The sequence below is a fragment of the Rhinolophus sinicus genome, linkage group LG04, assembly GCF_036562045.2.
Source record: "Rhinolophus sinicus isolate RSC01 linkage group LG04, ASM3656204v1, whole genome shotgun sequence".
NCBI classification, from domain to species: domain Eukaryota; kingdom Metazoa; phylum Chordata; class Mammalia; order Chiroptera; family Rhinolophidae; genus Rhinolophus; species Rhinolophus sinicus.
The window spans coordinates 119,429,967-119,443,712 of record NC_133754.1 but is presented as its reverse complement, the minus strand read 5'-3'; the positions used below and the strand labels follow the sequence as shown (position 1 = coordinate 119,443,712).

The window sequence follows — 13,746 nt, the reverse complement described above, 5'->3', positions numbered from 1 at the left end:
TTTTCTCTTTCCTGATTGTCAGGACAAGTAAACACTAAATCTGAAAGGATGAACTGACCTCTGCTGAGTTGTTTCCGGAATGTCTCTTTGCTGTCATTCTTTTCTTCCCTTCCCTTTCTCCTACTTTTCTTCTGTCTTTTCCAGTAACATTTACTAGACACCAACCATGTGCACATACAAATAGAATATAGTCTCTGCTCCAAAGGCTCTCAGTCCAGTATCCAAATAAGCACAAAGTTCGCCATGGTTGGTACTGTGCCCGGGGGTATGCCTTCCCCTCCCGTGACACCATTGCCACACTGTGGGGCCCAGAGGACAGATGCCCTGTGCACCTGGGGAGGATCCACAGTGTTTCTGGTGCATGTTTAGCTACTAACAGCACGGATGATTCCCGCTCCACATTTCTTTGACCTCTTTCTTTCTAATATAGACGGTCCCTGACTTACGATAATTCGATTGATGACTTTTTGACTTGACGATGATGCGAAAGCCATCCACATTCAGTAGGAGCAGGCTAGGCTAAGCTGTGATGTTCGGTAGGTTAGGTGCATTAAGTGCATTTTCAACTTGTGATGTTTTCAACTTAGGACATATTTATTGGGAGGTAACCCCATCGTAAGGTGAGGAGCCTCTGTATTTCCATTTCAATACATTTGAAACCTACTCGTTCTCTTGGGCCTTGTCTGTATACAAGGATGTCCCTTAGGCAAAATCCTGAGAACTTTCTGTATTTCCTGCTCTCTTGTTTTATCCTAGCTATTTGTATTTTGACCTCACAGAGACTTCAAATCTGTAGACACCTACCTCCCTGACTCTCTTTCCTTTCTTCCTCTGTGTCCTTTCTGCTTTCCTCCATCTTATTTCATCTCTTTCTCATTCCTTCCCTCTCCCTCCCTTCCCTTTGAGAAATTAGAGATGAGAAGTTTAGATTGTTACGTGAGATGTGAGGAGCACATATGGAGAATGTTGAGAAATATTTTAATAATTTCTTCCCCTCTTCACTGAATCTTCTTCACATTTTCTGCAACTTTCTCGAATTTTAGTTTCAATTATTTTGGCCCAGAAAAGGAGCAAATAGTTTCTAAGTAGTACCTGTGAGGGCAAGTTCTTCTTACGCGCAAGACTGTAACTGATAGTGCCAGTCTGGGTTATGCCATTATTGTCACTTGGCACAACCAGACTTGTTTCTTAAGGATTCTGTTTTTTTTCTTTTCTTTCTTCCCTCCCCCCCCCCCCCCGAGTCATTCTGTCTCTGCCATTGTAGAACCATAGCTCCAACAAGCTCTTTTCTCTGCAGCGGGGGCCAGATCTGCAGCGCCCTTAATTGCAAAGGTTTGTTTGCATGTCCACTTTTCCCTGCGGGACTGTTTTCTCTTTTGAATCCTGCTGTCATAGCAGGTCCGGGTCAGGAGAAATATGTGGTCTGCTGGCAGGCTGTGGAAATCCACGAACCACACAGTCTTTGGAGCCAAACAGCCCTGGCTCAAATCCGGGTTCTGTCACTTACTGTTTGTGAGCTTGGACAAGTTCCTAATCTTCCTAAACCTAAACTTCTTCTTCTTCTTTCTTTTTCATTTTTTTTAAATTTGTAAACTGGGAGAAATAAAATTATCTTTGTCCCAGCATTGTGTGAGGATTCAACGAGATAATAGTAGCTCTGTCTAACCCATGATGATGATACTTGGCATTTATTATAGGTATTACAATACCTACAGAAACCAGTGAAGAGTTAGGACAGAAGGAAGGTAATCTTTTCCTGATTCTCCTGCAGTTAGGTGTTTGTCCAGGTGAATTAACATAATTCCTTTTAGTGTTTGCTTTTCTTGGAATATCACTAGATAATCATGATAGCTGAGTTTGAGCCAGACTCTGAGGTGACTGTTTTACCTTTAATAACTCGTTTAATTCTCCTCAGAATTCTACAAAGTAGGTGAAAATGTCCCCATAGCAAAGATGAGACAAGTGAGGCTCAGAAATGTTGGTAATTTGTCTGAGACATTAGCTAGGTATGTATTTACCTACCATAGGAACTAGTTATTATCACCAGGGTGCTCGTCCTTTTTGAAATCTCCTGCCAGTTCCACACTAGACTGTGAAATGTCCGCCTTTGTACCCCCTTGGGCACTTATTTAAAATTTTGGCTGCTAATTTACTCACTCCTGTGTCTTTTGCATATTCAGGGATCATATCCTCGAGGCTCGGCCCATAGGAAGTGGCCTTTGTAGATCTAAACCTACCCTTTCTCTAAGGTCAGGCTCAGAACCTCTTTCCTGAGAAACATCTACCTACGGATTAAGATGCATGTTCTACCTAGTGCCACACTGCTCTCCCTTTTAATGACTTCTTATTGGTAGGTTTTAAAGCAGGTACATCGTTGCATAGGACTTAGGCATTTTTATATCGAAGTCGTCATCATCATCATCATGGGACACTTGATTAGTGCTAAACACTTTACAAGCATTGTCTCACTTAATCTCATGAGGACCCTACTAGTTAGGTACATCAATTATGCTCCTCATTTTATAGACAAGGAAATTGAGTGTAAGTGACATAGCCAAAGCCACAAAGGTAATTGGATTCAAACAGTTTCACCTAGGAGCCTAATCTCTTGTTAACTACATTTTGCCATCTGCCGTAGTCCTGTGCTCTCAATTGTGATATGAGGTGCCTCTAGAGCAGGGGTGTCCAAACTGCGGCCCGCGGGCCAACTGCGGCCCATGATCCATTGTTAATTGGCCCGCAGCAAATTCCAAAACTATATTTAGTTTACTTAAATAAACCAGGTGAGGCAATACATACTTCACCTCAAGTGAGTGGCCCGGCTGTTTGTGTATTTTACCGCATATGGCCCTTGGTGAAAAACGTTGAAAAAAGTTTGGACACCCCCTGCTCTAGAGTAAATCATGCAGCACCAAGGCAGTCATGGAGGGAGGTTCCCTGGTCGGTTTGCTCAGTGGATATTTTGAGTATCTATATTGTGCTTGGTGTTGATTGAGTGTGATACAAACAAAGGTCAATTCTAACCCTCACATGACTACTTTCATGTATCAAACTACTCAGTCCATAGAAAGTGCTTCGATGTCCCTCTGTAGAGTGAGGGATGAGGAGCTATTGCCCTCTAACCAAAGAAAGGGAACACGTCAATGGGTGGGTGTCCAATACCCTAATTGATGACATTAAGTTTCCACTATTCCATTTCGGGCAGTCAGTTGGATCCATTCATCCCATTTACCTCAACTACTTTTGAGAGGGAGACTTGCAGTTTCTTTCATGTCTGAAGAGAAATGCATGCAACTATTTTCTTGAAAAGTTGAAGTTGTGCATGAAAGAGCAGATAATTAACTATGAGGATAAAGAGACAAGAACGTTACAATGTAACCTTCACATGTAAAATCAATACAGTCACCGCAATTGCTCGATTGTTTGCTGTATGTCAGGCACTGCTCTAAACACCTTTCATGTATTTAGCATATTTAATCCTTACAACAACCCTATGAGATAGGAACCCTATCTTCAGATTATCATAGATTGATTGATAGCTTCAGAGAGATTAAAGAATGTGTCCAAGGTCACACAGGGCTGGGAGTCATCACTTGGTGTGACACCACTGGCAAAATTCTAGCCACTTAACTGTACTGTTTCTGGTAGCCTGGGGAAGATGGCAGATAACCTCTTCTTACAATTCTTGATGGGAAGGGACCAGAAAGAGAAAGGACCTACCTAACATTTGTTGAGCTCCAAGTTCTATGGAAGTACTTTATATATGAAACTCCTTAAGATAAGTATTATTTTTTCAATTTACAGATGAGAAAACTGAGCTCTGAAGGTTAAATGACTTTCTCAGTGTCATTCTGTTGGCAAGTGTGAAACTCAGCTTTCAGTTAGCCTGTGCTCTTTCTGCCACCCTGAAGGGTTTAAATAGGAGACCCTTTTTGTTCCATTACGTATTTGTGACCCATGGCAACATTTAAATTCTGTGTTGATTTCCTTTTGATAAAGAGATTATGTCCTAGAGCCCCATGTTTGTAGGCTTAATTAATAAAGTGTATGTGCTACAAAAAAGATTGAATGAAAATGAGTGATGTGGTAGAACGAAAGGTGACTCGCTGGATCCAGGTTGAAAGGTGGTGCTTTTCAGGGGTTTGTGTCCTGTTCTTAAGTCTTTCATCAGCTCCTTCTATGTGGAAGTGAGAAAGCCACTTTTTCTTCCTGGAGTGTAGTTTCTACAATGGAAGAGTTGGATGACATGGTCTCAATGCCCCTTATAATCATAGAATTTTGTGATGGTTACAAGGCCAAATTGCATAGAGTTTGAACTTTGGAAAGCCCTTGAGAGGATCCATTCCATCTCCTAATCCCTTCACAACTTTGCAGACCTAATCCAGATACCCACAGCTCTTAGATTCTTAACTCAGTCTCATTGTTTGTCTTTGATTTCCAGTGTTGCCCCAATACCCAACACGAGTATCCTATTTGAAACATTCTTATGTTACATGAGACTCAATATCCCATTGAAAAATGCTTACTCAGTTAATTACCTCTCCTGGGGAGATATAGAACTGTTACCACAGGCAGAAAGAATAGGGCTGTGGGGAGAGCGGGGAGGAAGAAAAGGAGAAGGTGAAAGGAGACAAAGGAAGGAGGAGGGGATGAAATCATCCTTATGGAAAAGTGCAGCTACCAGACCAGCCAGAACTAGGTTTCGGTGGCCGAGAGCGGATCCAGGATACCATCTTGCCACTTTAGGTGAACTATAGCTGATTATAATGGATTACAATACTATTAGCATTGCAGTTAGGGAAAATCTCCACCTCCTGTGTTGTCATGACCATTCTGACAAGGACCAAATAAGGACAAAAATCCCTCCTCCTGACAAGAAGGAGTGGTCAGCAAGGACCGGCCCTGGGAACTCCTGCGATGCCACCCCAAATCTTGAATATTTCATGCCTTCATTTTAGGAGTAATAAATTCCTAAGCCTCTTTGTTCTTTGGGGCAGCTGCTCATCTCCAAGCCTGCCTGCTCCTGCCATCTTGAGAGTATACCACCTTTCTTCAATAAATCCACTGCTTGCATGGCTTATTCAGTGCATCTTTGAATTCTTTCCTGTGACAAACATCAAGAACCTGTTTTCCAGCAACAGGAGTATCATGAGTGTGTGTTCTGTGCCACCAGGTCCCACTGCAAACATTTTAGTGATGAAATGTCTATACGTAAAGCACAGTTCTGATCTGGTCACTTTCCTGCTTAAAATCCTCTAATAGCTCCATTCGGTTTATAGAATCACATCTGAGTTCTTCTCTCCCTCTTCTTTTTGTCTTGTCCTTCATGCCCAGTGCTCCTTAGTCACACCATGCTGTTTCTCACGTTTGTGTCTGTGCCATCTGCCTAGCATGCCTGGCCACCTGGCTAGTTCCTCTTCATCCATTGTCTCAACTCTAGTGCCATTCCTATTAGGCCATTTTCCTCAAGCCATGTAGTTCTCCAGGCAATACCATTGCCTTCCTTTACATTACCATTGCCTATTTTTTTTTTTTTTTAATTTTTATTGGGGAATATTGGGGAACAGTGTGTTTCTCCAGGGTCCATCAGCTCCAAGTCATTATCCTTCAATCTGCGTGTGGAGGGTGCAGCTCAGCTCCAAGTCTAGTCACCATTTTCAACCTTAGTTGCGGGGGCACAGCGCATCATCCCTTGTGAGAATTGAATCGGCAACTTTGTTGTTGAGAGCCCGCGTTCTAACCAACTGAGCCATCCAGCCACACCTCCAGCAGCTCAGCAGCAGCTCATTGTCTTTAATGTAGCTGTGGAGGGTGCAGCTCACTGGCCCATGTGGGAATCAAACTGGCAACCCTGCTGTTCAGAGCTCATGCTCTAACCAATTGACCCATCCGCCGCCCCCTGCTGTTGCTTATTTTATCTGTTTCTTCCACCAAACTGATAAAGGAATAAGTTCTGTGTCTTACTCCCCTTTTTATTCCCAGTACCTTGCCTGATCTCTGGCATGCAATAGATGCTCAATAAATTTTGCTGAATAAATGAATATGCTGACCTCTTTAGTGATAAAGAAATATCAGCATCTAACTCTTCATTCTTCTTTATATACAGCTGAAATTTCCTTCCTATTGGCTCAGATTTTGACCCCTGGAGTTATTCAGAACAATTCCATTTCTTCCACTACCAGTATTTGAATTTTAAGTATTCTATTTGAATTTGGTTAAATCTTCCATTTTCTAAGCTAAATATCCTTAGTTCTCCTCCTTCCCAGACTAGATGTGCTTAGTTCTTCCACATGTCTTCTTGTGCCCCGATGGCACATCCTGTCAACACCCTGGCCAGCCTCCCTTGCTCATGTTCCAGTTGACACTTGTCTTTTAAAATGAGATGCCAAGACCAGAACTCAAGGTTCCATTAATTACTCCAAGTGGCAAGCAGCCCCAGTGGAACAATCCCCTCTTCTGCCCTGTATGCTAACTTAAAAGTTGCATAAGATGACAACTGACTTTGGTAATATAATACATATAATGAATTACACATATAATAACTATACATATAACAAAATGTATTAATATATTTTAATATAATAAAACCATAAGTATGACAACAATAACAAAAGCTCCTGGTGCTTTATCTAATGAATCTCTTAAAAACTAACACTGGAGGGGGGTAAGTACTACTGTTATTATCTCCCCTTTAAAGATGAGGAAACTCAGAGAGAGGTTATGTTACTTTTGGAAAGGCATAAAAAGTAAGTGAGTGGTGGAGACATGATTGGATCTTGGACTGACTAGACTCGTTTGGAGCAAGCACCATGTTCTACATCAGCTACACAGATGCCCCCAGGTCTCTGTGAGTTTATGGATAATGTGTGCAAAATATACTTCTAAGGTGAAGGTACTTAATTTTTTTTTTAAGGTAATAAAAATGTTTATTATCTTGACGTTAGATATGTATACACAAAATACACAAATGTATCCACATGTTAAAACTCATTCAATTGTACATTTCAAATATGTGTGACTTACTGTATGTTAGTGATATCTCAACTTATCTGAAATAAGTTGTTTACTGATGTTTTCAGATTGAACAATGCAACTAACCTTTAAGAAAGTTATTTGAGACGTCATCAAAATGGTGGAGTGAGGTGAGCCTCTGGAAATCTCCCCTGGAATTTACAACTAATCAAACAACTATAACTCCACAAAGGACTCCCTGCACAGCAGACAGGCAAGACAAAGAGTCTCACTACTGAATTTACCTAAAGGTAGGCATATCGCGGAAGCAGGGGAGGAGGGAAGGGAGAAGTGCGGAGACGGAGCCGCGCGGGAGTAGGACGCAGACCTAGGTCAGTGCTCCGAGCTCGCTGCATCCCGGAACTACCGCAGCTGCAGGAGAGGGAAGAACTCGGACTGCTAGGGCTCTGTTTATGGCCCACAGGGCTGAAGAGAAAGCATATAACACGGCTGAACCCAACACTCACAGCAGATACCTCGAAGCAAAGACTGAGGGAAGAAGGCTGAAAACGGTGGTTTAAACTCTCACTGCCGAGCAGAGAACGGAAGCCTTAGGCACTGAGACTAGCTGCCCCCTCCTTACCCTCCCAGAGCTCACACCGACCCAACCTGCCCAGTGCTAGAAGCGGAACAGTAGAAGTGTCAGGATCAAAAGAACAGAATATTTGCAGTTCTGAGACCTATGGTCCACAGACACAGATTCACACTCCAACTAGTTCCAGCAAAGGGGAGGGAGCTGTGGAAGCAGAACCAGCTGTGGTGGTGGTCGCTGCCATTGCTCCAGGCCACCTCTCACAACTCACCCCGCCCCTGTCCCCACCTATCTGGGCAGATCCCTGCAGGAGTAAACAGAACTGCTGAAACACACCGCCTCTGAGTCTGATGCAGGAAGAGCTTTGGAACTTCAAAAGCTCTCCACATCCCCACAGGGACATGGCGCCCTATGACCCAGGCAAACTGTTAACAGAGGAGAAGCCCGCCTTCCAGGGAATCCCTCCATTGTGTGAGAAGCTGGAATAGTGCAGAGAAAACATAATACTACAGTATGAGACAGAAAAAAGGGTTGCAGTCAGAGAGAAAATAAAACATTCTACTAACATGTACTGGAAAACAAAAGAAAGACCTCTTCCTATCAACCTATTGCAGAACCCACTCTTGTGGATGTCTAGGAAGAGAAATAATAAATGATTAATTGCCATGAATAACCAAGGCAACAAGACAGCTCAGAAAGAAAGTGAACAGTCTCCAGAAAATGAACTTAAACATATGGAAACATGTGACTTAAATGACAGAGAATTCAAGATTGCAGTTCTGAAAAAACTCAACGAGATACAAGAAAATACAGAAAGGCAGTTTAATGAACTCAGAAACACAATCAAAGAACAACATGAGCATTTTACTAAAGAGATTGGAATTTTGAAAAAGAACCAAATAGAATTTCTGGAGATTAAGAACTCAGTAGAAGAAATTAAGAATGAAATAACCAGCTTAGGAAGTAGAGTTGACCAGATGGAGGAAAGAATCAGTGACATCGAAGATAGAAACCTGCAAATGACAGGGATAGAAGAAGAAAGAGACTTGAGACTTAAAAGAAATGAAAGAACTCAACAAGAACTTTCTGACTCCATCAGAAAGAGCAATATAAGAATAATGGGCATACCAGAAAGAGAAGAAAGAGAGAAGGGAACAGAGAATATATTCAAACAAATAGTCGATGAGAACTTTCCAAACTTGTGGAAAGAACTGGATCCTTGACTCCAAGAAGCAAATAGAACACCTAATTACCTCAACCACAACAGGCCTTCTCCAAGGCACATTGTATTGAAGCTGTCAAAAATCAACGACAAAGGAAGAATCCTCAAGGCAGCCAGGGAAAAGAAGATGGTAACCTACAAAGGAAAGCCCATTAGATTATCATCAGATTTTTCAGCAGAAACTCTACAAGCCAGGAGGGAGTGGAACCAAATATTCAAATGATTGAAAGAGAGGAATTTTGAGCCAAGAATAATATACCCAGCAAAGATATCTTTTAGATATGAAGAAAGAATAAAAATGTTTCCAGACATACAGAAGCTGAGGGAATTTTCTAATACATGACCTGCGCTACAAGAAATACTAAAGGAAGCTATTCGACCACCATCAACAGGGACAATTTATGGCAACCGAAACATAAAGAGGGGGAGAGTAAAGGCCTGAACCTGAATATGGGAATGGAGAAAGTAAGCATGCTGAAGAAAATGGAATACTCTAAATATCAAACTTTCTTTACATAAACTTAATGGTAATCACTCAAAAAAAATCCAGAACTGAAATATATATTCTAATAAAAGAAGAAACAGAGGAAAACATCATAGAATACCACCACACAGAAATAATAGACAACAACAAAAAGGCAAAGAAACCATGGAAACACAATCTTACCAGAAAACTAAACATAGAATGATAGGAAATCCTCACATATCAATAATCACCTTAAATGTAAATGGACTGAACTCACCAATAAAAAGGCACAGAGTAGCAGATTGGGTTAAAAAACTAAACACAACCAAATGCTGTCTCCAAGAGACACATCTCAGCTACAAGGACAAGCATAGACTCAAAGTGAAAAGGTGGAAATTGACACTCCAAGCAAATCACATCCAGAGAAAATCAGGTGTAGCCATAATGATGTCAGATGAAACAGACTTCAGGGTGAAAAAGATAACAAGAGATAAAGATGGACATTTCATAATGGTAAAGAGGACTATACAACAAGAAGACGTAACAGTCATCAATATTTATGCCACCAATCAGGGAACACTGAAATATACCAAGCAACTACTAACAGAACTAAAGGAAGAAATTGACCAAAACACAATTATACTGGGGAACTCAAATACATCATTGACAGCTATGGCTAGATCATCCAAACAGAAAATAAATAATGAAATAGCAGCCCTAAATGACACATTAGATGAAATGGACATAATTGACAAATATAGAGCACTTCATCCTAAAACATCAGTGTATACATTTTTTTCTAGTGTACATGGAAGATTCTCAAGGATAGACCATATATTGGGACATAAAACTAACCTCAGCAAATTTAAGAAGACTGAAATAATACCAAGCATATTCTCTGATCACAAGGCTTTGAAATTAGATATCAACTGCAAAAAGAAAACAAGAAAAACCACAAATACATGGAGATTAAACAACATATTTTTAAAGAACGACTGGGTCAAAGAAGACATTAGAGCAGAGATCAAAACATACATAGAAACAAATGACAATGAAAATACAGCCTACCAAAATTTTTAGGATGCAGCGAAAGCAGTTTTAAGAGGGAAATTTATATCATTACAGGCCTATCTCAAGAAACAAGAAAAAGCCCAAACAAATAACCTCACATTACACCTTAAAGAATTAGAAAAAGAAGCACAAATGAAACCCAAGGTCAGCAGAAGAAAGGAAATAATAAAAATCAGAGCAGAACTAAATGAAATAGAGAACAAAAGACAATAGAAAAAATTAATGTGACAAAGAGCTGGTTCTTTGAATAGATTAACAAAATTCACAAACCCTTGGCTAGGCTCACTAAGATAAAAAGAGAGACAAAATCAGAAATGAAAAAGGGGAAGTTATCACAGATGCCACAGAAATACAAAGGATCATCCAAGAATACTATAAAGGACTATATGCCACCAAATTCAATAACCTAGAAGAAATGGACAAGTTCTTAGAAACACATAGCCTTCCAAGGCTGAACCATGAAGAACTGGAAAATCTAAACAGACCGATCACCAGTAACGAAATTGAATCAGTTGTGCAAAACCTTCCCAAAAGCAAAAGTCCGGGACCAGATGGCTTCACTAGTGAATTCTACCAAACCTTCAAAGATGATCTAATACCTGTCCTGCTCAAACTCTTCCAAAAAATTGAAGAAAAGACAGTACTCCCTAACTCATTTTATGAGGCCAACATTGCCCTGATACCAAAACCTGGCAGGGACAAAACAAAAAAGAGAACTACAGACCAATATCTTTGAAGAATACAGATGCAAACATCCTAAAAAAAATTCTAGCAAATTGAATGCAACAATGCATTAAAAAGATTATTCATCACGACCAAGTGGGGTTCATCCCAGAGGCACAAGGATGGTTCAACATACGCAAATCCATCAATGTGATACATCACATAAACAAAATAAAGGACAACGATCATATGATTATACCAATTGATGCAGAAAAAGCATTTGACAAGATACAACATCCATTTATGATTAAAACACTTAATAAAATACATATAGAAGGAAAATACATTAATATGATAAAGGTTATATATGACAAAACTTCAGCTAATCTCATAATTAACAGTGAAAAACTGAAGCCCTTTGCTCTACGTTCAGGAACACGACAGGGCTGTCCCCTGTCACCTCTGCTTTTCAACATAGTGTTGGAAGTCCTCGCCAGAGCAATCAGGCAAGACAAAGAAATAAAAGGCACCCAAATTGGGAATGAAGAAGTTAAATTGTCACTCTTTGCAGATGACATGATGCTGTATATAGAAAACCCTAAAGACTCCACTAAAAAGCTATTAGAAACAAGCAACGAATACTTTAATGTGGCCGGCTACAAAATCAATGTACAAAAGTCCATTGCATTCCTATATACTAACAATGAAATCTCAGAAAAATAAATAAACAAAAAAACCCAATTCCTTTTGAAATTGCTTCAAAAAGAATAAAATACCTAGGAATAAACTTAACCAAGGATGTGAAAGACCTATGTGCTGAAAACTACAAGACATTTTTAAAAGAAATTGAAGAAGACACAAAGAAATGGAAAACCATTCCATGCTCATGGATTGGGAGAATCAACATAGTTAAAATGGCCACATTACCCAAAGCAGTATACAGATTTAATGGAATCCCCATCAATATCCCAATGGCATTTTTTAAAGAAATAGAACAAAAAAATCGTCAGATTTGTTTGGAATCACAAAAGACCCCGAATAGACAAAGCAATCTTGAGAAAAATGAACAATGCTGGAGGTATCACACTCCCTGACTTTACCTTGTACTACAGGGCAACAATAATTGAATCAGCATGATATTGGCAGAAAAACCGACACGTAGACGAATGGAACAGAATTGAGAACCCAGAAATAAAACCACATAAATATGGACAGATAATTTTTGACAAGGAAGCAAAAACATACAATGGAGAAAAGACAGCCTCTTCAATAAATGGTGCTGAGAGAATTGGAAAACCATGTGCAAAAGAATGAAACTGGACTGCTGTCTGTCACCATGTACCAAAATTAATTCAAAATGAATCAAAGACTTAATTTAAGCGTAAGACCTGACACAATAAACTGCATAGAAGAAAACATAGGTACCAAACTTATGGATCTTGGGTTCAAAGAACATTTTATGAATTTGACCCCAAAGGCAAGGGAACCCTCATACACTGTTGGTGGGAATGCAGACTGGTGCAGCCATTGTGGAAGGCAGTGTGGAGGTTCCTTAAGAAATTAAAAATAGAATTACCGTATGCCCCAGCAATCCCACTCCTAGGTATCTACCCCAAAAATCTGAAAACATTTATCCATAAAGACAGGTGTGCTCCAGTGTTCATTGCAGCTTTATTTACAGTGGCCAAGACATGGAAACAACCAAAATGTCCTTCGATAGATGAATGGAGAAAGAAGTTGTGGTATATATACACAATGGAATACTATTTGGCGGTAAGAAAAGATGAAATAAGACCATTTGTGACAACATGGATGGATCTTGAGAATATAATGCTAAGTGAAATAAGTCAGACAGAAAAAGCAGAGAACCATATGATTTCACTGATATGTGGTATATGAACCAAAACCAACAAAAGAACAAGACAAACACATCAGAAACAAAAACTCAAGACACAGATAATAGTTTGGTGGTTACCAGAGGGTAAGGGGGGAGGGGTGGTAGATGAGGGTAAAGGGGATCAAATATATGGTGATGGAAGGAGAACTGACTCTGGGTGGTGAACACACAATGGGATTTATAGATGATGTAATATAGAATTGTATACCTGAAATCTATGTAACTTTACTAACAATTGTCACCCCAATAAACTTTAATTTTTAAAAAAGAAACTATTGTTTGAAAAACAAAGAAACAATCACTTGTCAAATTTTTGTGCAATAGTAAAGAATAATATCAACAATAATTTGAAAAGACTATTAAAGTACCATTTCAATTTCAAACTGTATATCACTGTGAGGCTATTTTTTTCATATATTTCACAAAAACAGCATACGAGGTCTAACAAGTTCGTGAACTTGTTGCAGCAATGTTGCTAACCTTTTAAGATGTCAGAGGGATTATTCCTTATGAATTTGCATCAACTGGACAAACAGTTAATCAAATTGAGTATTTGGAAGTGCTGGAAAGCTGTGTGAAAAAGTTAGAAGACTTGAACTTTTCACCAACAATTCATGGCTCTTGCATCACGACATTGCACCAGCTCACACGGCACTGTCTGTGAGGGAGTTTTGAGCCAGTAAACAAATAACTGTAATGGAACACCCTCCCTGCTCACCTGATCTGGCCCTTACTGACTTCTTTCTTCACCAAAAATAAAGGAAATATTGAAAGGAAGACATTTTGATGACATTCAGGACATCAAAGGTAATAAAATGACAGCTCTGATGGCCATTCCAGAAAGAGTTCCAAAATTGCTTTGAAGGGTGGACTAGGTGCTGGCT

The 13,746-nt window shown here is 39.8% G+C and overlaps 1 long non-coding RNA gene across 3 annotated transcripts in view; it reads left to right on the top strand.

The window, feature by feature from the left end:
• LOC109449727 (uncharacterized) overlaps positions 1-13,746 on the top strand; it is an 84,668-nt gene that overhangs the window by 56,390 nt on the left and 14,532 nt on the right. For 2 of the 3 annotated variants that reach the window (XR_012495680.1, XR_012495679.1), the window contains exon 6: positions 7,080-7,262. This is a non-coding gene — a long non-coding RNA (uncharacterized LOC109449727). Of the gene's footprint in view, positions 1-7,079; positions 12,974-13,746 lie in introns of those variants that run through there. The other variant, XR_012495678.1, reaches the window with a different exon arrangement.